General features: G+C 37.4%; 1 protein-coding gene across 1 annotated transcript in view; it reads right to left on the reverse strand.

Moving 5' to 3' along the window:
- Positions 1 to 26484, reverse strand: part of PKIA (cAMP-dependent protein kinase inhibitor alpha) — a 98771-nt gene that overhangs the window by 18329 nt on the left and 53958 nt on the right. Inside the window, exon 2 of the mRNA XM_006071475.4 lies at positions 22308 to 22435. The gene's annotated coding sequence lies outside the window, so the exon portion shown is untranslated. The remainder of the gene's footprint in view (positions 1 to 22307; positions 22436 to 26484) is intronic.

The following is a 26484-nucleotide window of genomic DNA, read 5'->3' on the forward strand; positions in this document are numbered from 1 at the left end:
TCTCTGATCTCCCAGTCATGTGATAATTGTGATCCTTATGCCTTCATTTAAGATTATATTTCCTTAAATGACATGGGCATATCTTCATATTGTTTTTGTAAATTCATGACCTAGTTCATTGTATTATTACTTCTCTCTTCCTTCAGCCAGATTCAAATCCTTTTTGTTTTCTTCCCACAGTACCTAACAAAAAAACTTTGTAATGAGAAATCTGAGCCTAAAAGTGTTACCAAGCCAGAAACACAGGCTACCTTGCTTGAGGAAACATTTATAGTATCTAATTAGGCAACAAGTGACCTCAAAGCTACTCATGAATTTCTTTGCTCCTTTCTAGCTGACCTGTTTACCATCCCTAAAAACAACAATTTATTGTTTTGCACTTCTTAAGTCGTATTTCATCTTCTTACTCTCCATAGAAAACCTTGCCTATTGACTTTATGGAGAATGTCAAGGTCATCCTACATAAATTCCTTCAGTTTCTCTTTCTATATCATCACATCACAACTACCATCTCTTTATCTGAGTCCTTTTGCCAACATGAATACTCGACTAGTGCCCCTATTATTGTTCCTTCAACCCTCCCATGCCCTCCTGCCTTTTCTCTCCTTCTCCAATGCCTATAAAATCACTTACATTTTACCTGTTATAAAATATTTCATCTTTTAACTCTGCATGTTCTTACAACACTCACCTTTTACTTTCATTTATTTGTAAACTTACAAGAGGTAGATACTAATTTTCCTGCATCCTTTACATTAGCGGTACCCAACATTTTTGGCACCTTTTTGTTTTTATGGAAGACAATTTTTCCACAGACCAGTTTGGGGGTTAGGGGGAGAGATGGTTTCGGATGATTCAAGCACATAAAAATTATTATGCACTTTATTTCTATTATTATTACATTGTAATATATAATGAAAGAATCATAAAACTCATCATAATGCAGAATCAGTGGTAGCCCTGAGCTTGTTTTTCTACAGATAGACTGTCCCATCTGGGGGTGATAGGATACAGTGATACCTAAAGCTTATTGCTTGTGTCCAGTCTACTCCATAATCTCGTTTTGGTTACCGTCACTTTGGTAACACGAGCCTTGGGGAGGGGCTGTGCAGCCTGGTTCCAAACAGGTCACAGACTGCTACTAGTTTGTGGTCTGGGGTTGAGAATCTCTTCTTTACATTGCTTTAATTCCTCTGAAGTTTAACTTATATATCTATCAATTTACCAGAACTAATCACAAAATTACAGATTAATCACAAAATTCAATGGGCTTTTCATAATAATCATCTATATTAAATTACATATAACATTTTACATTGTTATTCCTCTCTCCTTGAAACCTCTTGCTCCCTTGGCTCTGATTGTGATTGCACTCTTGATTCCCTCATAGTCTCCTTATATTTCTTCTTGCTCTTTCCCTCCCTTATCTATTAAGTGAAAGTGAAGTCCCTCAGTCGTTTCCGACTCTTTGCGACCCCATGGACTATAGCCTACCAGGCTCCTCAGTCCATGGGATTTTCCAGGCAAGAGTACGGGAGTGGGTTGCCATTCCCTTCTCCAGGGGATCTTCCCAACCCAGGGATAGAACCTGGGTCTCCTGCATTGTAGGCAGACGCTTTACTGTCTGAGCTACCAGAGAAGTTCTTCTCTTTTTTGTTCTTTATATTCTGTTTGTCCCATATTGTTTATATTATATTATGTTTATATTGTTTATATTATATTCTGTTTGCCCCATATATTCCATTTGTCCCAATTGTCTTAATTTTCAACTGTGTATAGATGGCTATGAAATCTATAATTTGGGGGCAAGATAATTTTTTGAAGCGTAGCTTGGGAATTTTTACTGCCTATTGGATATTGACCCATGGATGTCCTTAAAAACTCAAATTCATTAAGTTCAAATGGAATTGCTTTGCTACATCTCTACCTCTACTCCCAAAACTATTTATTATGTTTATCATTTTGGCTCAGACAGTAAAGAATCTGCTTGCAATGCAGGAGACCCAGGTTCAGTCCCTGGGTTTGGGAAGATTCCCTGAAGAAGAGAATGTCAACCTACTCCAGTATTCTGGCTTAGAAAATTCCACAGACAGAGGAGCCTGGTGGGTTACAGTCCATAGGGTCGCAAAGAGTTGGACATGACTGAGCGACTGAATTGAACTGAACTTCCATCTCACTAGTTCTTCCCATTCAATCAATTCCCAAACCTCCTTAATTCTATCTATTCAGTGTTTCTTACATATTCTTCATTTCCATTCTTTCTCTGGTCACTCCCTTTATCTTCTCTCTCAACTACTGCAATTACAGGCTAACTACTTAGTTATCTAAACTTATTCTTCTCCAACTTACCCTTTACACTATCACCAGAATTAACTTTCTAAAACATAAAATACTCAAAAATCTTCAGTGGTTCCTATGCTATGCTATGCTAAGTCACTTCAGTCGTGTCCGACTCTGTGTGACCCCATAGACGGAAGCCCACCAGGCTCCCCCGTCCCTGGGATTCTCTAGGCAAGAACACTGGAGTGGGTTGCCATTTCCTTCTCCAGCGCATGAAAGTGAAAAGTGAAAGCGAAGTCACTCAGTCGTGTCCAACTCTTGGCGACCCCATGGACTGCAGCCTACCAGGCTCCTCCATCCATGGGATTTTCCAGGCAAGAGTACTGGAGAGGAGTGCCATTGCCTTCTCCGTTACTGGTTCCTAGGAACCCACAAAATACAGTTTTAGGTTTTTTGCATGGCCTTCTGAAATTTGAAGCCAGCCTAATTTACTTGCTTTGTTCTCCTATACTACCTCTCCCAAGTATACAAAGTTAGATCGCAGTAAACACTTGCAATATCTCTGGTGTTCTCTTACTGGTCTTCTCAAGCTATCTTCTCAACCTGGAGTGACCATCTCTCCCAATGACAAAATCCTCCTCATCTTTCAAGCCTAGTTTATCAGCCACACCACCTCCCCATCTCCAGTATTATATACTGAGTACTTTTTATTATAATATTTATTTGGCTATGGACTGAAGTAACCACACACACATGGAAGCATTAATTATCTTCATGGTACTCTTCTTCTTATATATTCTTTGACCTCTGAGTCCTTTGAGTCCCTCAGAATGCTTGGCACAAGATTTTGTATATTGTTCTTACATCTGCCAAAAGTATATTGTAGATTTATTTTTAATTATCTTACTCTAGATCTTAATTGTTAAAGTAAATTTGTCAAGGTTATACCACTGTCAGTGGTAAAAGAAGCTCAGAAAGCACGTTTCTTTATTCGTATTTATTTCATTTTCTTGTCTCACAATACTTTTCATCAATATAAAGAGATGAACTGTTATTTCCTCTAATACACGTGTTCTTCTGTGTATCCTTAATTATGACAAGATTCTTAAAAATAAGAGCAGCAAAAAGCACTCCAGAATTCCAACTAATCTATTCTATTTCACTTTATGGAAGGCTACTTCTTTTTACATTATTTTATATAAAATATATGTGACTAAGTCAATTAATACATGGAATGATTTGTTCTGTCCTTTTGTTAAGGTTTTTGACATCACTTAATATTTCAGTGGATTTATAAATCATTTATTAGCTGATCTTTGAGACATCCCTGCTGAGACAGTCAATTAGCTGAAGAAGTACTGCCAGTTGGCAAGTGACAAGTAATATTACTTGCACATTACAGATGAAGAAACTAAAGCAGAGAGAGGTTAGTCGACTTGCCTGTATCTTACACAGTGAGTGGTAGTACTGGTGTCAGAACAGGGCCCTGGAGTTATTCACATCAAAACCACAAAAGCATCAACAGCCTGGTGCTGGTGCTGTTCTTTATTATATAATACTCTCTAAAGCCTTTGTTTAATCTCCTTTTCTGGCTCTTTAAGAGTCCAAAGAGGAAATATACTTTTAAAATCTGTACCTTCTCATTAAACTAAGACTATTTTTCTACATTAAATAAATATTTAGCTTTGGAAAGGATGTTTGAACATCAACACATTTCTTCTCAAAACAACTCATTATTAACTTTTCCTTCTGATCAAATCAATCTCCGTAATATTGTCTGTTCTGTTCCAAGTTGTAACTATGACCATAACAAAACAGATATTGTTTACTAATTATTTATCAATAATAATAACAAAAATATCAAGTATTTTCCAGAAAGGTCACAAGACATTTATGCATATTGCATAAATTTATCAACAAGTATATCAAATAGGAATGCTCATTATCTCAGTTTTAAAGATAGAATAATAAAGGTTTAGAAACACTGTTATGAAACTGATAGGTGACTTAACCAGTTATAAAACCAACTGACATTTTCCAACATTCATTTTGAAACATACTGTACTTAATTTTTTATTGATGGCTTGCCATCAGCATTTATTTTAAATATGTAAGCAGTTCACATACTGTGTTGAGACTTACTATGTAGGGTGATATTTTATTGACATCCCTACAGAACCCGGCTTTTTAATATTATCATTTCTTGATTTCTATATTTTTTCTGCAAACATTTTGCATTCCCACTTCCACATATCTGGTCTACTTATCCATGTGATGGTCTTTATCTTCAGACATCTTGCTGTCGTGGCTATTCAGCGCTGTGACAGTAAAAGCACATTCACTAGGGAACAGGAGCTTGAGAAGGACTTAGAAATTGTTTGACACCTGAAAAATGGCTCTGAAATATGAATAAAAATCTACAAAACTGTGATAAAAACTTGTTTAATTGATATTTCCAACTAATATTACTACAACTCATCAATGGTAATGTTACTTTAACTTTCATATAGTTATCTATAATTATACTGAATATGGGATTTGGTCACCTTTAATAAAAATAAGGATGATTTTTAGTTTGTGTTGGAGTATAGCAGATTGACAATGCTGTGAGTTTCAGGTGAACAGTGAAAGAACTCAGCGATACATACACAAGTATCCATTCTCCCTCAAACTCTTCTCCTACCCAGGTCGCTTCATAACCCTGAGCAGAGTTCCATGTGCTATAGAGTATGTCCTCGCTGGTTATCCATTTAAAATACAGCAGTGTGTACATGTCCATCTGAGACTCCCTAGCTATCCTTCCCCATACAGTACCCCACCCCCAGCAACCATAAGTTCATTCTCTTAAGTCTTTGAGTCTCTTAATGTTTTTAAAGTTCATTTGTATCATTTCTTTTTAGATTCTGGGATATCATATTGTTCCTTCTCTGTCTTACTTCACTCAGTATGATAGGCTCTAGATCTATCTATGTTGCTGCTAATGGCATTATTTCATTATATTCTTTTTAATGGCTAATATTCCATTATGTATATATGTGTGTGTGTGTGTGTGTGTGCATGTGTGATATCTTCTTATCCATTCCTCTGTTGATGGGCATTTAGGTTGATTCTGTGTGTGTGTGTGTGTGTGTGTGTGTGAGATATCTTCTTATGCATTCCTCTGTTGATGGGCATTTAGGTTGATTCCATGCCTTGGCTATTGTAAACAGTGTGGCAATCAATACTGAGGTGCATTTATCCTTTGGGACCGTGTTTTTCTCCAGCATATTTTAAATCATTTGATAACATTTAGGGTGAAGCTTCTAAAAGTGCAATTACCTAGGACTGAGAAAGGTTTAAAAATGGCCCTGCACACACTGAAATAGGAGTGACTTCACTAGGATGCTGAGGCAGAGATGCTGGCCCTGGAGAGTGACAGAGCAGGTGTGCATTGGAGAGAGCGTTCCCATATAGGAAAGTCCGGGATTCTTATTGAGTGGGGAGTATGAAGGCAGGGGACTCTATAATGAGAATCCTAGGATTGCTTCCAAATTTTTAATTTGATAAATGACAGTATAGTATTCTTTGGTGAATACTGAAGTTGTCTGCCAGTGCAGGAGGCTCAAGAGACAGGGGTTCGATCCTTGGGTTGTGAAGATCCCCCAACCTGCTCCAGTATTCTTGCTTGGAAAATTCCACAGACTGCGGACCTGGTGGGTTACAGCCCACAGGGTTGCAAAGAGTCAGACAAGACTGAGCGATTGAACACACACCAAGGAACAGCAGTAAAAGTCTAAGAATGGAACTTCAGCTTATCACAATGCCACATTTAAAGTAAGTTTATCATTCTTTTCCTTTCTGAATGAATGAAAATGCATTAATTAAAAGCACACATATTCACACAAATGCTAATATCTGCTCTTTTACAATCATGTACTTTCTGCACAGTGTCTGTCTATTCCAGTTGAAGTAGTGCTTGAATACTTCAATATGCCTCTTTTCTGCCAAAAAGAAAACTGTTTTTATGACTGTGTTTCAACATATTTTGAATATATGCATAATCACTGCCAATTTATCTGCTTTGCAGATACTAGTTGCCTATACAATATTCAATAGCTCCCTTTATTGATAGTGTCATTGCTCAGTACTATGATTAATGTTTTTCCCTTTTATTGTATGTCTGAATGTTAGGGTTATTGATTAATCTCTTTATTAATGGAATGATCTTCAGCACAATGTTTAATACTCTTCTTATCTACCATCATTATATGTTATCTTGAAAATTTTCCATACATTTACTTTAAATGGGATTTTCAGATTTTTCAGGTATTTTGAAATCAGTAGGCTTCAGTGAGAAAATGAAATGCTGAAGGACAATATAAATTACACAAATTTAAGCAGTTAAAAAAGCCATTTTTTATCTAGCCATTGAAAACTACATATTTATATAATATATATAAATCAACAGTTTCCAGAAAGATAACTGAACAAAATACCTTAAAATATGAATTAAAGAATGTTGTCAAACTTGTATATGAATAAAGTAAGATGGTTTTTATAAGCTTAGACAATAAATAATAAATGCATTTTTGCATAGGAGAGAAGTCGTTACCTGGGAAACCTCATGATATTTTGCAGATTATCAAAATCACTTTCCAGTCAATTTTGAACATTTCTCCTATCAACTATATTATTAGCATTGAAAGTTACTATTATGACTGTATTTCATTAACAGGAACATTTAAGAAACTATTTAAGAGCTAAAGATTGGTTTTAACAAAGAAAACCGATGAAGATACTACAATAAATTGAGGAATTAAAAAATCTCAAAGTAGAGAACTTTAATTGACTACGGTATAAATAACTTGAGGGTAGAGAGCTTCTGTTTTTCTTGTTTGTCCTCCAAATTTCCGAAGTTTTATATGCACAGTGCAGGGTACTAGGCACATATTTAACAAATGAAAAGTACTGAATTCATTACTTTGTGGTACAAATTAGGATTTCTTTTGTACTGACATAAGTAGAAGATTTTAATTTCAGCATTATGATTTATTAATGTCTTTTTCTTGGCTTCCCTGGTGGCTCAGGGGTAAAGATTCTGCCTTCAATGTGGGAGCCACAGGAGATGTGGTTTCAATTTCTGGGTTGGAAAGATCCCCTGAAGGAGAGCATGGCAATCCATTCCAGTATTCTTGCCTGGGAAATCCCATGCACCCTGGTAGGCTACAGTGCATAGGATTGCAAAGAGTTGCACATGACTGAAGTGACTTAGCATGCATGTAATGTTTTTATCTAATTTCCAATTTTGTGTCAACCAAACTTATTTGCATGACAATTAGAGGACTTTATGTTTATCTTATCTTCCAGTATTTCACTTTTACATATCAGTTCATTAATTCACAATTCTGATATTTTTATAGCACAACAAAGACTACAGAAACAGAACAAGCCAAAGAACTCTAAATAAAGCAGATTTCAGATATGAAATTAGAGCCATGGTTAGTTATACTTGCATTTAAGTGCTTCATCGAAAGAGAAGCCTGCAGTCCTGCTACATGTATTAATCACCCAGGGTGACTTTTAAACTTACCAATGGCTGGCCCCTTTATCATATCTGATTTTAGTCTAGATGATAATAATTATTTGATCAAGAACTTTATTTTACTGTCTGTAAAGGTATGCACGCACTCACACACACACACTCACACAATCACCAGTACATTTAAAATCTGTGGGACAGAATTAATCATATCTATTGAACTTAAATGTCATTTACAAACTTATTAAAGTGCAAGGAAGCAGGTAAAATAAGTGAAAGATAAGACTTCTGTTTTTTAAATTTATTTTTACAGTCTTATAGAAATTTTTACGAAATTAATGTAAAATTATGGTACACAAAAATCTCTTTGCTTTATTTTCTTGTCTGTGGCAATGCAAACAATGGAAGTTAACCTGGGACTTAAATTAAGGAAAATATATTGTATTAAGTTTAGACCCTGTCTAACTTGCCATTATATTTTTTTCAAACAAATAAATCTTTCTTCTCTTCCCCCTCTTCCCATTTCCCTTTAAGATATGTCAGCTCTAACCTCCGCCTGCCTCCCATCCTCTCCACACACACTTTGTTGCCTCATACTTATCTCCTCTACTATATGTGTTTTTGTACTTACTGCTACACAATATTTTAACAATAAAAGATGGTAAATGCAGAGAGAGGTATTTCAAGAATGAAGGAAACTGTCCTCACACATTTTTAACACAGAAATACTATTTTTCAAAAATGAATTACAAAACAGCAAAATTAAAAAAAAATTGTAACTAAAGCTTGCTGATAATATTATCATCCCTCTTAAAGAAGCAAGAGGGATAAGGCACAGAAGGAATGTGGTGTTGAGGGCAATGAAAATAAGCAGTTATTGCAAACTATTATATGCTGCATTCGATGGATTCAGAAGATAGAGGCTTGAGGGCTGTCATTATTTCTTGTCTGCCGTTTGATGCCGGGCGAAATATTTAATTTCATTGGACTTCAGTTTCTATGCCTCTGAAATGTGAGTTCCCAGGCTAAGAAAATATTTCAAGTCTTTTTTATGACTAAGAGTCACTGACTTTAGTGTCCGTATCCTTCACAAAGGTACAATTCTTGTAAAACGCCTTTGTGGAAAGGAAAAGCTATATTTAGAGTCCACTCTGTGTCCAGGGTGATCTCAAGTCATACTGCTATTTATAACCAGGTGTAGGCCAGTAGGACAACACATCTGCTTTAACTAATAACCGCCCAGGTTTCTTAGAGTGAAAGATAAGTTTTCCATTATTCTAAGTCTTGACCTTAGGAAGTATTGAAAGCAAGAATTGTTTTAATTTACTTCCTGAATTGTCCAGTTACATGGACTGATATGAAATGTGATTTAAAAAGTTGCATGTAAATTTGAACATATAGCTACTGTTTCATCATAGACCTCTTAACAGATAAACATATGCAACCATATTGAGTTTCTGCAAGGGAGTGTTCTGTATAGTTTCTTTCCCTTATAAATTTCATGCCAATTTACTCCATTTCTAAAGGCAGGTAGACATTCATAAATTTCTCTAAGAACTTATTTTCATTTCTATGAATCTGTATTTTATTTTGATACTGAAAACTTTACCAAATTCATAGACATTGGTAGAGTGAAAAACAAAATGCATAATTAGGGAAAAATTAAAAAATCTTGAATAGAAAATAAGATGTTATGCTGTTAATAACATAAATCAACACAAATAGACTGAAAAGTTGACCACAATTTTTTACAATGGTATAAATGAGTTTTTAACTTTGCGATTCTCCAAGAAAAAGAGGATTACCTAACTTAGGGATCTTTTCCTCTTATTTTGTATTTTTTTTAGCAGTCTCAAAAATTATAGAAGTTAAAATGACAATAAAAACAATTAATTTTCCAAACCATTTGAGAATAGCTGCCAACACAATGCAACGTCTCCCCCAGTCCTCTAGTATTTCCTACAAACATATTCAATATATTCAAATATAATCATAAAAATCAGGAAATTAACACTGACTCATTACTACATGGCTATCTAATATTGAGTCCCCTTTCCATTTTGTCAATTGTCCCAGTCAAGCCATTCATAATAAAATGACCAGCCCAGAATCATATATTGCATTTAGTTGACCTGTCTCTTTAGTATTAATCTAAAAAATTTTCTCAGGCTTCCACTAAATTTCATTAACTAGAAAATTTTAATGACTATAAATCAGTTATTTTGTAGGATTTAGTTTGTATTTGTCTCATTAGATTCAGGATATGTGTAATTAGCAGGAATAACACAGTGGTGAAGCTCTTGTTCTTCTTACTGCATCCTACAAATCATTTTGGCAAATTTTGACTTGTAACCTTACTGGAATATTATTTTACTCACTTGAGTAAGGAGTATCAGTCTTCTCCATTGTAAAGTTATTTTTTCTCCTTTAATATTAATAATTTTGTGGTAAACTACTTTGTAATTATCTAAATATCCTGTTCTCATCAAACATAATTTGATCCTCTTTCTCTTTTGTCACTTGAAGCTCAGTTGCATCTCATTGGTGAGCTGCATGATAAAAAGCACTGAATCTGATCTCCTCATATCTCAGCAAATACACCAGCCTGTTGTACCGTCACTAAGTCATGTCCAACTCTTTGCAACCCCATGAACCGGAGCCTGCCAGACTTCTCAGTCTTTGGGATTTCCCAGGCAAGAATACTGGAGTGGGTTGCCATTTCCTCCTCAAGGGGATATTCACACCCAGGAATAAAACCTGCGTCTCCAGCATTGGCAGGTTATTCTTTACTGCTGTACCCCCAGCTTGCTGTCTCTTAAAGGACTGAATACCATCTGAAACAGAATCAACTGAGGTACTCGCTAAAATTCAGATCCATGGACCTTGTCATGATATCTGTTCAGAAGTTCTGTAGGGGGTAATGGGTATTTAGAAGACTTTAGCTAATTCTCATGAATTAAATATTGATACTGAAACTATGTCTAGTCACTCAAAGTTCACGGTTTAAAACACATCAGAGATCAGATCAGTCGCTCAGTCGTGTCCGACTCTTTGTGACCCTATGAATCGCAGCACGCCAGGCCTCCCTGTCCATCACCAACTCCCAGAGTTCACTCAGACTCACGTCCATCAAGTCAGTGATGCCATCCAGCCATCTCATCCTCTGTTGTCCCCTTCTCCTCCTGCCCCCAATCCCTCCCAGCATCAGAGTCTTTTCCAATGAGTCAACTCTTCGCATGAGGTGGCCAAAGTACTGGAGTTTCAGCTTTAGCATCATTCCTTCCAAAGAAATCCCAGGGCTGATCCCCTTCAGAATGGACTGGTTGGATCTCCTTGCAGTCCAAGGGACTCTGAAGAGTCTTCTCCAACACCACAGTTCAAAAGCATCAATTCTTCAGCACTCAGCTTTCTTCATAGTCCAACTCTCACATCCATACATGACCACTGGAAAAACCATAGCCTTGACTAGACAAACCTTTGTTGGCAAAGTAATGTCTCTGCTTTTGAACATGCTATCTAGGTTGGTCATAACTTTCCTTCCAAGGAGTAAACGTCTTTTAATTTCATGGCTGCAGTCACCATCTGCAGTGATTTTGGAGCCCCCCAAAATAAAGTCTGACACTGTTTCCACTGTTTCCCCATCTATTTCCCATGAAGTGATGGGACTGGATGCCATGATCTTCGTTTTCTGAATGTTGAGCTTTAAGCCAACTTTTTCATTCTCCACTTTCATTTTCATCAAGAGGCTCTTTAGTTCCTCTTCACTTTCTGCCATAAGGGTGGTGTCATCTGCATATCTGAGGTTATTGATATTTCTCCTGGCAATCTTGATTCCAGCTTGTGTTTCTTCCAGTCCAGCGTTTCTCATGATGTACTCTGCATATAAGTTAAATAAGCAGGGTGACAATATACAGCCTTGACGAACTCCTTTTCTTATTTGGAACCAGTCTGTTGTTCCATGTCCAGTTCTAACTGTTGCTTCCTGATCTGCATACAAATTTCTCAAGAGGCAGATCAGGTGGTCTGGTATTCCCATCTCTTGAAGAATCTTCCACAGTTTATTGTGATCCACACAGTCAAAGGCTCTGGCATAGTCAATAAAGCAGAAATAGATGTTTTTCTGGAACTCTCTTGCTTTTTCCATGATCCAGCAGATGTTGGCAGTTTGATCTCTGGTTCCTCTGCCTTTTCTAAAACCAGCTTGAACATCAGGAAGTTCACGGTTCACATATTGCTGAAGCCTGGCTTGGAGAATTTTGAGCATTACTTTACTAGCGTGTGAGATGAGTGCAATTGTGCTGTAGTTTGAGCATTCTTTGGCATTGCCTTTCTTTGGGATTGGAATGCAAACTGACCTTTTCCAGTCCTGTGACCACTGCTGAGTTTTCCAAATTTGCTGGCATATTGAGTGCAGCACTTTCACAGCATCATCTTTCAGGATTTGAAAGAGCTCAACTGGAATTCCATCACCCCCACTAGCTTTGTTCGTAGTGATGCTGTCTTAAGGCCCACTTGACTTCACATTCCAGGATGTCTGGCTCTAGGTCAGTGATCACACCATCGTGATTATCTGGGTCATGAAGATCTTTTTTGTACAGTTCTTCTGTGTATTCTTGACATCTCTTCTTAATATCTTCTGCTTCTGTTAGGTCCATACCATTTCTGTCCTTTTTCGAGCTCATCTTTGCATGAAATGTTCCTTTGGTATCTCTGATTTTCTTGAAGAAATCCCTAGTCTTTCCCATTCTGTTGTTTTCCTCTATTTCTTTGCATTGATCGCTGAAGAAGGCTTTCTTATCTCTTCTTGCTATTCTTTGGAACTCTGCATTCAGATGCTTATGTCTTTCCTTTTCTCTTTTGCTTTTCGCTTCTCTTCTTTTCACAGCTATTTGTATGTCCTCCCCAGACAGCCATTTTGCTTTTCTGCATTTCTTTTCCATGGGGATGGTCTTGATCCCTGTCTCCTGTACAATGTCACGATCCTCATTCCATAGTTCATCAGGCACTCTATCTATCAGATCTAGGCCCTTAAATCTATTTCTCACTTCCACTCTATAATCATAAGGGATTTGATTTAGGTCATATCTGAATGGTCTAGTGGTTTTCCCTACTTTCTTCAATTTAAGTCTGAATTTGGCAATAAGGAGTTCATGGTCTGAGCCACGGTCAGCTCCTGGTCTTGTTTTTGCTTACTGTATAGAGCTTCTCCATCTTTGGCTGCAAAGAATATAATCAATCTGATTTCGGTGTTGACCATCTGGTGATGTTCATGTATAGAGTCTTCTCTTGTGTTGTTGGAAGAGGGTGTTTGTTATGACTAGTGCATTTTCTTGGCAAAACTCTATTAGTCTTTGCCCTGCTTCATTCCATATTCCAAGGCCAAATTTGCCTGTTACTCCAGGTGTTTCCATCCTTAAACTCTCATTTTCCCACAATTCCTACATCCAGTCTATTAGAAATACTTGTCAGCTCTAACTTGAAAATACATTCTGAATCTATCTACCTCTCACCTTACTGTTGCCATCTCCACTGTACTCGGAGCCATCACCTCTAGCCTCATCTAATCCAGTAGGCAGCCTCTTCAACAATCTCCCTGCTTCCCGCTTACCCCAATCCTTATAGTCTTTAACCAGTACAATAGCCAGAATAATCTTAAAAAAAGCATAAATCATATCACATTATTTCTCAAAACCGGTTACCATCACTCTTAGAATAGAAACTTTGCTATTTTTACCTATTTATATGCTTTATTCAGTATTTCTCCTGCCCTCCCCAGCAAACTCATCTACTGCTACCATTGTCTCACATAACCACACCCAGAATTTCTTCCTGCAATGGCCTTCCCAGCATCAGGGCTTTTGCACTTGCTATTCCCTAAAACCTGGAAGATTTTGAAAATCGGTAAGAATCCTCCCAACAGAGATCTTAGGTGGTGTTTACATGTCATTTTGTAGAGTTGTTTGGTAGAAGATACTTTGCTTTGGAGACTGTTCACACATGTAGCAGTTTACAGGTTGGTTAAATAGCAAATGAGACCTATGTGCAGTTCTTTTTTGTTTTAGCTTTATCAATTCACATTTGCTATTTAACCAACCTGTAAACTGCTACATGTGTGAACAGTCTCCAAAGCAAAGTATCTTCTACCAAACAACTCTACAAAATGACATGTAAACACCACCTAAGATCTCTGTTGGGAGGATTCTTACCGATTTTCAAAATCTTCCAGGTTTTAGGGAATAGCAAGTGCAAAAGCCCTGATGCTGGGAAGGCCATTGCAGGAAGAAATTCTGGGTGTGGTTATGTGAGACAATGGTAGCAGTAGATGAGTTTGCTGGGGAGGGCAGGAGAAATACTGAATAAAGCATATAAATAGGTAAAAATAGCAAAGTTTCTATTCTAAGAGTGATGGTAACCGGTTTTGAGAAATAATGTGATATGATTTATGCTTTTTTTAAGATTATTCTGGCTATTGTACTGGTTAAAGACTATAAGGATTGGGGTAAGCGGGAAGCAGGGAGATTGTTGAAGAGGCTGCCTACTGGATTAGATGAGGCTAGAGGTGATGGCTCCGAGTACAGTGGAGATGGCAACAGTAAGGTGAGAGGTAGATAGATTCAGAATGTATTTTCAAGTTAGAGCTGACAAGTATTTCTAATAGACTGGATGTGGGAATTGTGGGAAAATGAGAGTTTAAGGATGGATTTAACATTTTTGGCCTGAACAATTGGATGAGTTATGAGGAGAAACTAGAGTGCAATGGGTGTATCAAACCAAAATATTTTGCTTTATTTGCTAAATTTGAAATGTCTACTGTGCATAGATTGTAGATACTTAGTGGGAAACTGGAATTAGGAGTCTGGAGGCATGGTGAATGGTTAGGCCTAGAAGTATGAATTTGGGATTCACAGACATCTTCTCATTAATGTAATGGAACTAGAGTAAAACTTACAAATAGTGACAGTAGGTGGAGAGTGATAAGGGCTGGGAATGATCATTAGGGCGTTCTAACAGACATTGAGGGGTAGGATGTTCAGTCACTAAGTCATGCCCAACTCTTTATGACCCCATGAACTGCAGCTTGCCAGGCTTCCCAGTCCTTCACTATCTCCTGGAATATGCTCAAACTCACATCTGTTGAGTTGGTGATTATCTAACAATCTCATCCTCTGTCACCCCTCTCTCCTTTTGCCCTCAATCTTTCCCAGCATCAGGGTTTTTTCCAATGAGTCAGCTCTTTGCATCAGGTGGTCAAAGTATTGGAGCTTCAACTTTAGCATCAGTCCTTCCAGTGAATATTCAGGGTCGATTTTCTTTACGATTGACTGGTTTGATTTCTTTTAGGACTGGCTGGTTTGATCTCCTTGCTGTCCAGGGGACCTTTAAGAGTCTTTTCAGCACCACAATGCAAAAGCATCAATTATTTGGGTTCAGCCTTACTTATGGACCAACTCTCACATCCGCACATGACTACTGGAAAAACCTTAGCTTTGACTACATCAACCTTTGTTGGCAAAGTGATGTCTGACTCTGCTTTTTAAGATGCTGTCTAGGTTTGTCATAGCTTTTCTTCCAAGGAGCAAGTGTCTTTGAATTTTGTGAGGGGTAGGAGGCATCACAAAGGAGACTGCGAATGGCAAGTGAGGAGGGGAGAAATCTAGCAAAGAATGGTGTCCTGATAGCCAATGAAACAAAACATTAATGCTGGGAATTCTGAGGCTCATTTTCCAATGTTTCCTGAACTGATGATAGTTTGAAACATGATATTTTTAAAAAAGGATTAGCAAACAAAAAAAAAGGAATACTTTTCTATCACGTGATTGATTGCAGTAGCATGGAGGATAGAAAAAGTTGTGAAAGAGGAATCAAGAATTTAGGTTATAACAATTTTAAACAAAGTATTCATTAAAAAATGTACAGAATATTTAGACATTATATTATGGCTTTGTGTTAACTGCAGCTACAGCATGCTGTAAGTGAAAGAAGGAGGAGGACAGGTGAATGTCAAATAAGGGGAAAGGTAAAATGCTTGAATTCTTTATAGATTCTTTAAAGACTTCAAACCTTTATTGCCTTTGAATCTTATCATATTTCAAACATGATTTTCTAAATAATCATAACAATTTTAGAATCAGAATAAATCTTATGTACCTTATATAAACCTTACTTGAATACATACAGAGTTCATTTTTATGGGTGAAATTATGACTTGAGTCTTTTGATTACCAAGGATTATTTCTTACTGCAACACATTATTTAAATGTCTAGATGATTGAAAATAAAAGAGCTTACCAGTGATCTCATTTTTTTTTTTTTTTTTTACAAACTATTTATAGTAAGTATTTAAAGTTTGGGGAAAATTAGGACTGTAGCCTGCCAGGCTCCTCTGTCCATGGAATTCTCCAGGCCAGAATACCAGAGTGGGTAGCCCTTCCCTTCTCCAGGGGATCTTCCCAACTCAGGGATCCAACCCAGGCCTCCCGCATTGCAGGTGGATTCTTTACCATCTGAGCCACAGGGAAGCCTAAGAATATTGGAATCAGTAGCCTATCCCTTCTCCAGAGGATCTTCCCAACCCAGGAATCGAATGGGGTTTTCCTGCATTGCAGGCAGATTCTTTACCAGCTGAGCTACCAGGGAAGCCCAAATAATCATAACAATTTTAGAATGAGAATAAATTTTATATACCTTATATAAACCTTACTTGAATGCATATAAAGTTCATTTTTATGGGTAAAACTATGACTTGTGTCTTTTTATTACTAAGTATTATTTCTTATTGCAACACACTGCTTAAATGTATGGATGATTGAAAAAAGAGCTTACCAATAATCTCTTAAATTTTTTTACAAGCTACTGATATTAAGTATTTAACATTAGGGGATATAAGCTCATGAGGATTAAAATACAGGAAGAGCTTACAAGAGGGCAAAAAAGTAGGAAATGCATTTCCACACGGTTATACAAATATGAGATTTCAGGGGAAAATGATCAAAATTGCATTTATAAGGTCATGAATCAAATGAACACTTGATTCAAGAAGTAGCTTAGAAACATAAATATGGTTCAAGAAATTCATGGGTGGTGAAAGCTGTATGTTGGATTATTTCAAAAAGTTAGAGATGACTGTTAAGCAACTTCTCTTTTTAATAACAGAATAATAGGCACGTGAAAAGATCTCATTATGCACTGACAAAGATAAAATCCCAGGACTGCATGGCTCCACAGTCTACTAGTCTAGAGCCAAATGTCCAGTATAGCGTCCCTTATTAACAAGTGGCTATTAAATACCTGAGATGTGGGCAAGTGTGACTCAAGAACTGAATTTTTAATTTTATTGAATTTTATTGAATTTGCATTAAAAATTTTTTTTAAACATATGTGACTAATGGTTATAGATTTGACAGCCTAAGAACCTGCAGTGCAGGAGACATGGTTCAATCCCTGGGTTGGGAAGATCCTCTGGAGCAGGGCCTGGCAACCCACTCTAGTATTCTTGTCTAGAGAATCCCATGGACAGAGGAGGGTGGGCTACAGTCCATGGGATCGCAAAGACTCAAACATGACTGAGCGACTAAGCACAAGCACAGCATAAGAACATTTCCATTATCACAGACAGTTCTATTATTGACCAGAGCTGACCTAAAACATTTTTATTTAATTTTACATTTATTCATTTTTGCTAAGAAACTTCTCTAAGAGCGGTATTAGCAAGATGGATAGATGTAAGATCAAGAAACAAAAACGTATTGGATTCTCTAATCCAGCAAAAAGGAAGAGCTTAAAAATTATTTAAAATAGAAAAAAAAAGTTGCCTAGGAATAAATCCAAATAAAGATGTGCAAGACATTGAAACATAAATAAATGGAGAAATACATTTTATTTATGAATAAAGAGACCATCATAATGATGTAAAATTTCCCCAACTTCATTTAAACATTCAATATATTTACAATAAAAATATTTAACAGAGGTTTTGCATACCAGCTAATTCTGAAATTCATATGAATGGTCAAATGTCCAAGAATAGCTCAGACACACCTAAAAAAAATCATTCCAAAGTGATCCTGGAAAACTTAATTATTCATAAGAAAACAAAGAAATTGGGAAGTATATATATATACAAGTCAATTCTAAATACATTAATGGCTTGAATATAGAACACAGATACACCAGAACTTTCAGAAGAAAATCTACTATAAAAGTAAGACAAAAAAGGCACTAGGCTAAAAGATAAATTTGATTTCATTAAAATTGAGAGCTGCTATTTATCACCAGATAACATTAAAAAGTAAGAAGGCAAGACATAACTTATTTGTGTCAGATATAGCCGACAAAGGATTATTTGCTTGTATTTAAAGAACAATACCAGGGCTTCCCTGGTGGCTCAGCTGGTAAGGAATCTGCCTGCAATGCAGGAGACTTGGGTTCAATCCTTGGGTTGAGAAGATCCCCTGGAGGAGGGCATGGCAACCCACTCCAGGATTCTTGCCTGGAGAATCCCCATGGACAGAGAAGCCTGGCAGGCTATGGTCCATAGGGTCTCAGAGTCGGACACAACTGAGTGACTAAGCACTAAGAACAATAAGAAATAAGTAAGAAAAAGATAAACAACAGAATAATGGAGAAAAGATATTTTCTGGAATTTCACAGAATAGGAAACACAGGCAACTATTTAAACAAATGAAGGATTCTCAACCTAATTATGACCAGTGTCATAAGAAGAGGAAGAGAGACCAAAGATGCACACACACAGGGAAAAGGACATGTGAAGACACAGCCAGAAGGCAGGGGCCATCTGCAACTCAAGGAGAGAGACCTCAGAAGGACCCCAAACTGCCAACACCTCGATCCTGGAATTCCAGCCTCCAGAACCGGGAGAAGATAAATCTCTTTTTTTTAAGCCATTAAGTCTGTGGTATATTTTTTTAGGGGAAACCGAGCAAACTAATACAAAAACCAGAAGAGAATTTATACTGACTAGATTGCCCATTCTTACTGGTGAGGCTATAGAACAGAAAGACTAAAAACAGACTCTATAGCTTTGGAAAACACTTGGCATAATATTTTAAAGTTGAATATTTGAATTTTCAGCCATTCTACTCTTAGTGGTGTGCTCTTTTACTTATGTTAAATAAACTCTTGTACATGTGTACTAGGAAACATTAAAATAAATGTTCATGGAAGTACTGTTCATAATAGGTCCCAATATCACTAATAGACTAATAAATATATTTTCTTATATTTACACAATATGGAATTTTCTCCTCTGGCCATGTGATTGTCCAGGCAAGAATACTGGAGTGGGTTGCCATTCCCTTCTCCAGTAAAATGAATGAACATGAGTTAAAACAAAATGTACGAACCTTAGAAACATGATGTTGAGTAAAAAAGCAAGCACAGAAGACTAAAGTATGATATCAATTTTTATAAATCTCAATAAAAAGCAAAATCATAAAGATTAAATGAACCAAAAACATAAAGATTAAATGAATGCTGAATAGAAAGCCAAGATGAGAGTGGTTTCTTTGATGAAAGGAAGGTGAAACCGGGGTAGAGAACAGAGAGAAGGTTCAACAATTTTGATTCTAGTTTTGGTGGTGTGTTTGAAGGAGTTTATTTTATAGTTTCTCATAATTTGCATCCAATTTAATATATTCTTTGGTATATTACCTAATAATACTTTAAAATCAAAATCCGTTAGGTACCAAAGATAAGTCCCAGACATTAATTATAGAAAAGAGAGTCCACTTTGAAACAACATACATATTTACTCACAAATCTTCTTCAACTGAAGGCTTTTAGCTATGAAATTCTTCCCCTTTACTATGAGGACTTTATGTTCCATAACAAAGCCACCTACTTTGGGATAATTTGCCTTCTTTATTTAAGTGATATTAGTCTTCTGGCTATCTAGAAATTTTAAAAACAACTGATAACTACATCTTTTGCCCATAAGATATTACAGGAAAAGGATGGAGCAGAGAGGTAATCTCATACATTATCGATAACACAGACAAAGACAATATTGGTACAAAGTTATTTTTCCATATAGCAACTCTGAATGTTATTAATATATATCTATATAAATATCAAACATAAATCAAAGAAAATCATCAAATATTAGTACATCTGCTATTTTGCAATGAGTTCCAGGGTCCTATTTTAGATTATTACTTCATATCTGAGAGAGTTTGAATATGTGTGTATGTATATCTGATTATCTGTGTGTTTGGTTTTGTGGAAATGGCATTGTGCTAAATTTTACATTTCTTTCTTGAATTACATGGCTTTTTGTTATGCCTTGGGAATAAAGAAGCTAGCAACAGCAGTTTACTACCTACCTGTGGAGACGTATAAATATCAATTTTAGCTGCTAGTGATTCTGAAATTGCCCTTGACTTTGTAAAAATGCTCCAAGAATCATGTTTTGCACATCCAGGGATGTGCTATCCATATTCAAGTCATTTATGTGGACAAAGACGTTGCCTGTCATATCAGTAACAAAGGATGTTATAGTCATCAAGCCGCCGGCCACTACAGCCACGCTCAAAGCTGCACTCTGGGGGGACTCAAGACGGAGAAAACAGAATACTGGCCCTAGATTCAAGTGCATATCAACGGAATGATTCCAATGAGCCCAGATTCTTGCATCTTACCAGATATTGAGAGGTGCTAAACTCATTAACTTGAGATGTCTAGTTTCTTTAATTAACAGTGATCTTTTGATGTTCTGACTACCTGTTTTTCTTGCAAAATGCCCTAAATATCCTGGCTCCTCCCTTACGTCTTCAGAACAGTCCCTCAGAGCTATCTGAGAAGCTGTCTCCTGACTTAAGTCTTCAGTATGTCTGCTGAATAAAACAGAATTCTCAACTTTTAGGTTGTGCATTTTTTTCCAGTCAACATTTAATTGTATGGCTCATGTAGGTAAATGCCTAAATGTAATAGGATGAACTGTAAATTATTAAAACCTGATAGATTCTGTTAACTCTATCAGTAGCTGAGATTGAGATCCAGGCTTTCATCTCTGGATACTTCTGTCATAGACCGTGACAAATATGAGGTCTGTATTGGTCTTAAAATTATTCTTAGAATTGTGAGGTTTCATTCTTTCAATAAATTGTTCTATGTGTCAGTAAGAGTGCTAGGTCCTGAAATACAGAAGTCAACACACAAGAAAATACAAGGATAAAACAGTTTCTACTATATTAACTTTTTTTCATTCATTAATTCATCCTTAAGTCATTCAACATGGTTTTCTTATTGAATATTGATAAGGAGCCAAATATACTCAGCTACACACTGAGTCTTTAACTGCAGATAAGACAGATAAGCCCTGATTTTTATGTCACTACTATCTTTTGTCCTGCCATATAATGGGACATCTTCATTATTCCTTTTACTGTAAGATTTTATCACAAACTCTGAAAAATGGAAAATGTCTGGCATATCAGTAAACAAAAGATGTGAAAGTCATCAGTGATTGTAGGCATCACTGATGGTAAACTGGTGAGCCCTGAGGGAACTCAGGAAAAAAGACTATCTACCATCTAGCAGAGATCAGACTGCAGCCACTCTCTATGGTCATCCCTGAGGCAGCTCAAGATATGAAAACACAGGATACTGGTTCCATATAGCTGAGGTGCATATCAAAGGAATGATTTCAATGAGCCCAGACTCTTGCACTCTCCCATACATAGAAAAGTGCTAAACTACTTAACTTGAAAGATCTGATTTTTCTTTAACTAACAATGATCTTCTGATGTTCGGTCAGTCTACCTGCCCTTTGTTGCAAAACTTCTATAAAACCTGGCTCCCCGTCTCACCTCCTAGGAGCAGTTCTTTCAGGGTTACTTGGGATGCTGCCTCCTGATCTTGAAGTCCTAAAAATTCCCACCAAATAAAACATAACTCTCAACCTTTAGGTTGTGAATATTTTTTAAGTTGACATTGCTAATGAAAATACAATTGTCAGAGGAGTTCTGATGTGCACAGGAACAATGAACTCCTCTTTCCCATGTCCCATTCTTCTCCTTGTAACTCCTTATGTGAACTCACTATGTGCCAAGACCAAGATGTGTCCCAATAAGAATCAAGCTAATTTCCTTAGAATGACTGGAACTATACCTCATTTAGGAGACTTGATGCTTAATTGTGATAAGCTACTAGATCATGGAAAAAAACCTATAAAAACGATTTGTCTTGGGAGAAAATACTAAAAAGGGTTAACTGCTGTTCAACATACCTAAGCTCATGGGACTAAATCACAGGCACCATGATCACCAAGGGTACGTGGCAACAATGAGCTAAAAATGGATAAAAGCATCATACTGTTATTGTACTCATTTTCCCCCAAGGTTCCCTCTGATAAACACTACAACCTCCAAGGGAACTGGGGATAGTTTCCTTGTAGGGTAGGTTATAAATCCATCTTTTCCAAGCAGTTGTATCATATCCAGCTAACAGCACACTTTATTTAAGGTGATTGTATGAGATTAAGTGTTCCTACCTGATTGGAAACCTTCTTGTCCTCAATTCATTGGCTATCCTTGATTATTTTTTCTTGAATCAGACCTCCAAACTTCTATCAGAAACTGTTCCTTTGGAGATACCAGGCCTTTCCAGAAACTCAGAAAACTGAAATGGATACAAAAAGAGAAATTATTTGTACATATAGACCTCATTTTTTAGTTTTAAGTAAACATCCAAGCATACATCTTCTAAACTGTATAACAGCTTTTGGAAACTTCATGCTTCCTAAGTTTGCATGGGCTTCCCAGGTGGCACTAGTGGTAAGGAACCTGCCAGTGCAGGAGATGAAAAAGTTTACATACTCATAAACTTAACATAATAGTACAGTCTTCAACCCAAGCAAAGACTTCCAAAAAAAGTCCCTGTTTTCCTTTGTTCATTAAGGCACAAAGTGAGGGCAAAAAGGCAGGTTTCTAAGTTGTTTTCTTTAGAATTTTCTTTCTTCAGTTTTCATCAAGATCTTTAGGAAATTATTAATTTTACTAAACTTAATTATTCATGAAACCTGCAGAAGAGTATTTCATGGAGACCTGTAATTTACAGTATCCATCGCATACACGCACCATGAGCTTGTCTTCTCTAGCACTGGCATACACAAAAGTGTGTGTGTATATGTGTATGTGCACATGTGTGTCTCTTTGTGATGAAGTCCTGGGAAAAGAATGAATCTGTTGGCTGCGATACTAGAGTTAAGAAAAAGGCTACAAGTGAAGCAATAAAGTGAGATTGTGTTTCCACAATAATAATAGCAGTTTCCTTAGTAACCAAGGGGGCAGTCTCCTCAAATTATAGTCACACCTGTTAGACCATCTGCGTGTAAATTTCATACTATCATCAATGGAAAACAAATGGCACTGTCTCTCTTTTCCTTTATCCATTGGCCATTCTCATATAAGCTATTTTTCTCTTCAAGGTCAGGCTGTTTCCAATCTGTTTAAAAGTATTAGGATGCAGGCAGGGTGACCCAAAATGAGCCATGCCTTCATACTTGTAGCAGTGATGGCTCTGTAGGAGCACTGGATTGGTAGGATGCTATCATTTGAATTCCCCTAGAAGCAGAGCCTGAGGCAAGAATTTGAATGCAAACTATTCATCTGGGAGGTTCTTCCAGAAAACTCAGGAGTGGAGTGGGATTTGAGAGCAGAGATATGGAAATAAATCAATAGAGGTACATTATTGAACAGATTTCTCCTGCAGAAAACTGCTGTCAGTCCTCTAGGGGAGTTCTCTAAAACTCTATAGAACATGTCTCAGAGTTATTTCAAGACTGAGTGAGAAACTTGAAGTACTTATCTTCCAGTCCCCTTCTGTCCTTGGTTGAGAGCTACACCCAGATATATTAACTCCTGTACACTTCTGACCTGTCCTATGCTATGCTATGCTAAGTCACTTCAGTCGTGTCCGACTCTGTGTGACCCCCTAGACGGTAGCCTACCAGGCTCCCCAGTCCCTGGGATTCTCCAGGCAAGAACACTGGAGTGGCTGCCATTTCCTTCTCCAATGCATGAAAGTGAAAAGGGAAAGTGAAGTTGCCCAGTCGTGTCCGACTCCTAGCGACCCCATGGACTGCAGCCCACCAGGCCCCTCCTTCCATGGGATTTTCCAGGCAAGAGTACCGGAGTGGGGTGCCATTGCCTTCTCCTCTGACCTGTCCTAGAGTGGCTAATTGCATATGTTAGATGATTCTATCAGTATATATTGGAATGATGAAGCTGGGGAGTTATGAGTCGAGCACTGATACCATCTGATATAGTGGGGGCAGGAGGTATTAGTTACTGGCTTGCAAGTCTAAATGGATAACCTTAAATTCCTGGGTTAATTGTTTTACCTGGAGGTATTTAAAGATAATGTGTCAGTAAAAATTTCCTCTATCAAATGAAGTTTAGGATCCTAAGTCCTTATTTTTTTGAAAAACTATGTATTTGAACAGATTATTTAAAGGTAAAATGATTAAGATTTCAAGCTGACGATTCATGCATTCATTTATTCATTCACTCATTCAACAAACATTTATTGAACAGCTAGAGTATATCATGGGTTAAGCTAACACTAGTGTTATTGTTACTAAAATCATTATCTTGCCATCTAGAATTAAATGTAATGTGACATTCAAATAAAATTCATAATTACAGTAAAAATTATTACAGAATGCTATAGGAAGACACAATAAGATCTTAATTCTTGCAGTGGACAGTATATTCTGGAACTACTCTGGCTGGATTGCTAGAGAAGGGTGATAATAATCCTGGCTATAGAAAGATGAGTACACTTAGACACTGTTGGTAGAAATGTAAATTGATACAACCACTATGGAGAACAGTATGGAGGTTCCTTAAAAAATTAAAAATAAAACTACCATATGATCCCGAAAACTGGGAATAAACCCTGAGAAAACCACAATTCTAAAAGACACGTATACCACAGTGTTCATTACAGCACTATTTACAATAACCAGGACATGGAAGCAAGCTAAATATCCATCAAAAGAGGAATGGATAAAGAAGATGTGTGTACAAACACACACACATACACACAATGGAATAGTGTGTGTGCATGCTAAGTTGCACACACACTATTTTCCAGCAGTCATGTAAGGATGTGAGAGTTGGACTATAAAGAAAGCTGAGTGTCAAAGAATTAATGGTTTTGAACTGTGGTGGTGGAGAAGACTCTTGAGATTCCCTTGAACTGCAAGGAGATCAAACCAGTCAATCTTAAAGGAAATCAGTCCTAAATATCCATTGGAAGGACTGATGCTGAAGCTGAAACTCCAATACTTGGGCCACCTGATGTGAAGAACTGACTCACTGTCAGACTCGGATGCTGGGAAAGATTGCGGGCGGGTGGAGAGGGGGAAGACAGAGGATGAGATGGTTAGATGGCATCACCGACTTGATGACATGAGTTTGAGCAATCTCCGGGAGTTGGTGATGGACAGGGAAGTCTGGCGTCCTTCATTCTATGGGGTCGCAAAGAGTCAGACACAGCTGAGCGACTGAACTGAACTGATGCTAAGTGCTTCAATCATGTCCAACTTCTTGCAACCTTATGGATGGTAGCTCTCCAGGCTCCTCTCTCCATGGGATTCTCTAGGCAAGAATACTAGAGTGGGTTGCCATGCTCTCCTCCAGGTAATCTTCCTGGCCCAGGGATCAAAATCCATGTCTCTTATGTCTCCTGCATTGGCAGGGAAGTTCTTTGCCACTAGCTCCACCTGGGAACCCCCAATGGACTATTACTCAGCCATAAAAAAGAATAAAATTGGGTCATTTGCAGAGATGTGGACGGACCTAGAGACTGTCATACAGAGTAAAGTAAGACAGAAAAAGAAAAACAAATATCATATATTAATGCATATATATGGAATCTAGAAAAATGGTACAGATGATCCATTTGCAAAGCAGAAATACAGACACAGACATAGAGAAAAATTTATGGATACCAAGCGGAAGAGGGAGGGTAATTGGGATTGATATACACACTATGGATGCATGTGTGCATGCAGACACTCAGTTGTGTCTGACTAGGTCCTCTGTCCATGGGATTTTCCCAGCAAGAATACTAGAGTGGGTTGCAAACCTGGTGGGGAATCAGAGTGCTACCTTTTCTGGAGGGCAGGAGTGGGGTGGCATGGAAGATCATAGCCTCACTTGGCCCAACCAAAATCACAGAAAGTAGGGAATGGGTGCAATATTTCCATTGGCATTTATCTTGAATGGTGTGAAAAGTGAACGTGTTAGTCGCTCAGTAACGTCTGCTTTGTGACCCCATGGACTAGAGCCCGCCAGGCTCCTTTGTCCATAGGATTTCCCAGGTGAGAAATGGCTGGAGTGGGTGGCCATTTCCTTCTCCTGGGGATCTTCCCTACCCAGGGATCAAACCCAGGTGTCCCGCATTACAGGCAGATTCTTTATCTGAACCACCAGGTACCCTCCACTGAAGGGTGTGTGTATTGCCCAAACAGTTTTCTGTTTTTAGCAACCCCTTTCTTCATACTTAGGCTTGGAAGAACAGGGTTTTTTGGTGTTTTTTTTTTTTTTTTTTGAAGCTTTTTGTGTGTTCTGTTGGTGGTTATGGATTGGAGGCTCCTGTAAATTAAAATTTGATGACGCACACCTTGCCCTTTAAGAATTATTCTGCTAGATAACGTGGCT

This window comes from Bubalus bubalis, chromosome 15 (genome assembly GCF_019923935.1).
Source record: "Bubalus bubalis isolate 160015118507 breed Murrah chromosome 15, NDDB_SH_1, whole genome shotgun sequence".
Lineage (NCBI taxonomy): Eukaryota > Metazoa > Chordata > Mammalia > Artiodactyla > Bovidae > Bubalus > Bubalus bubalis.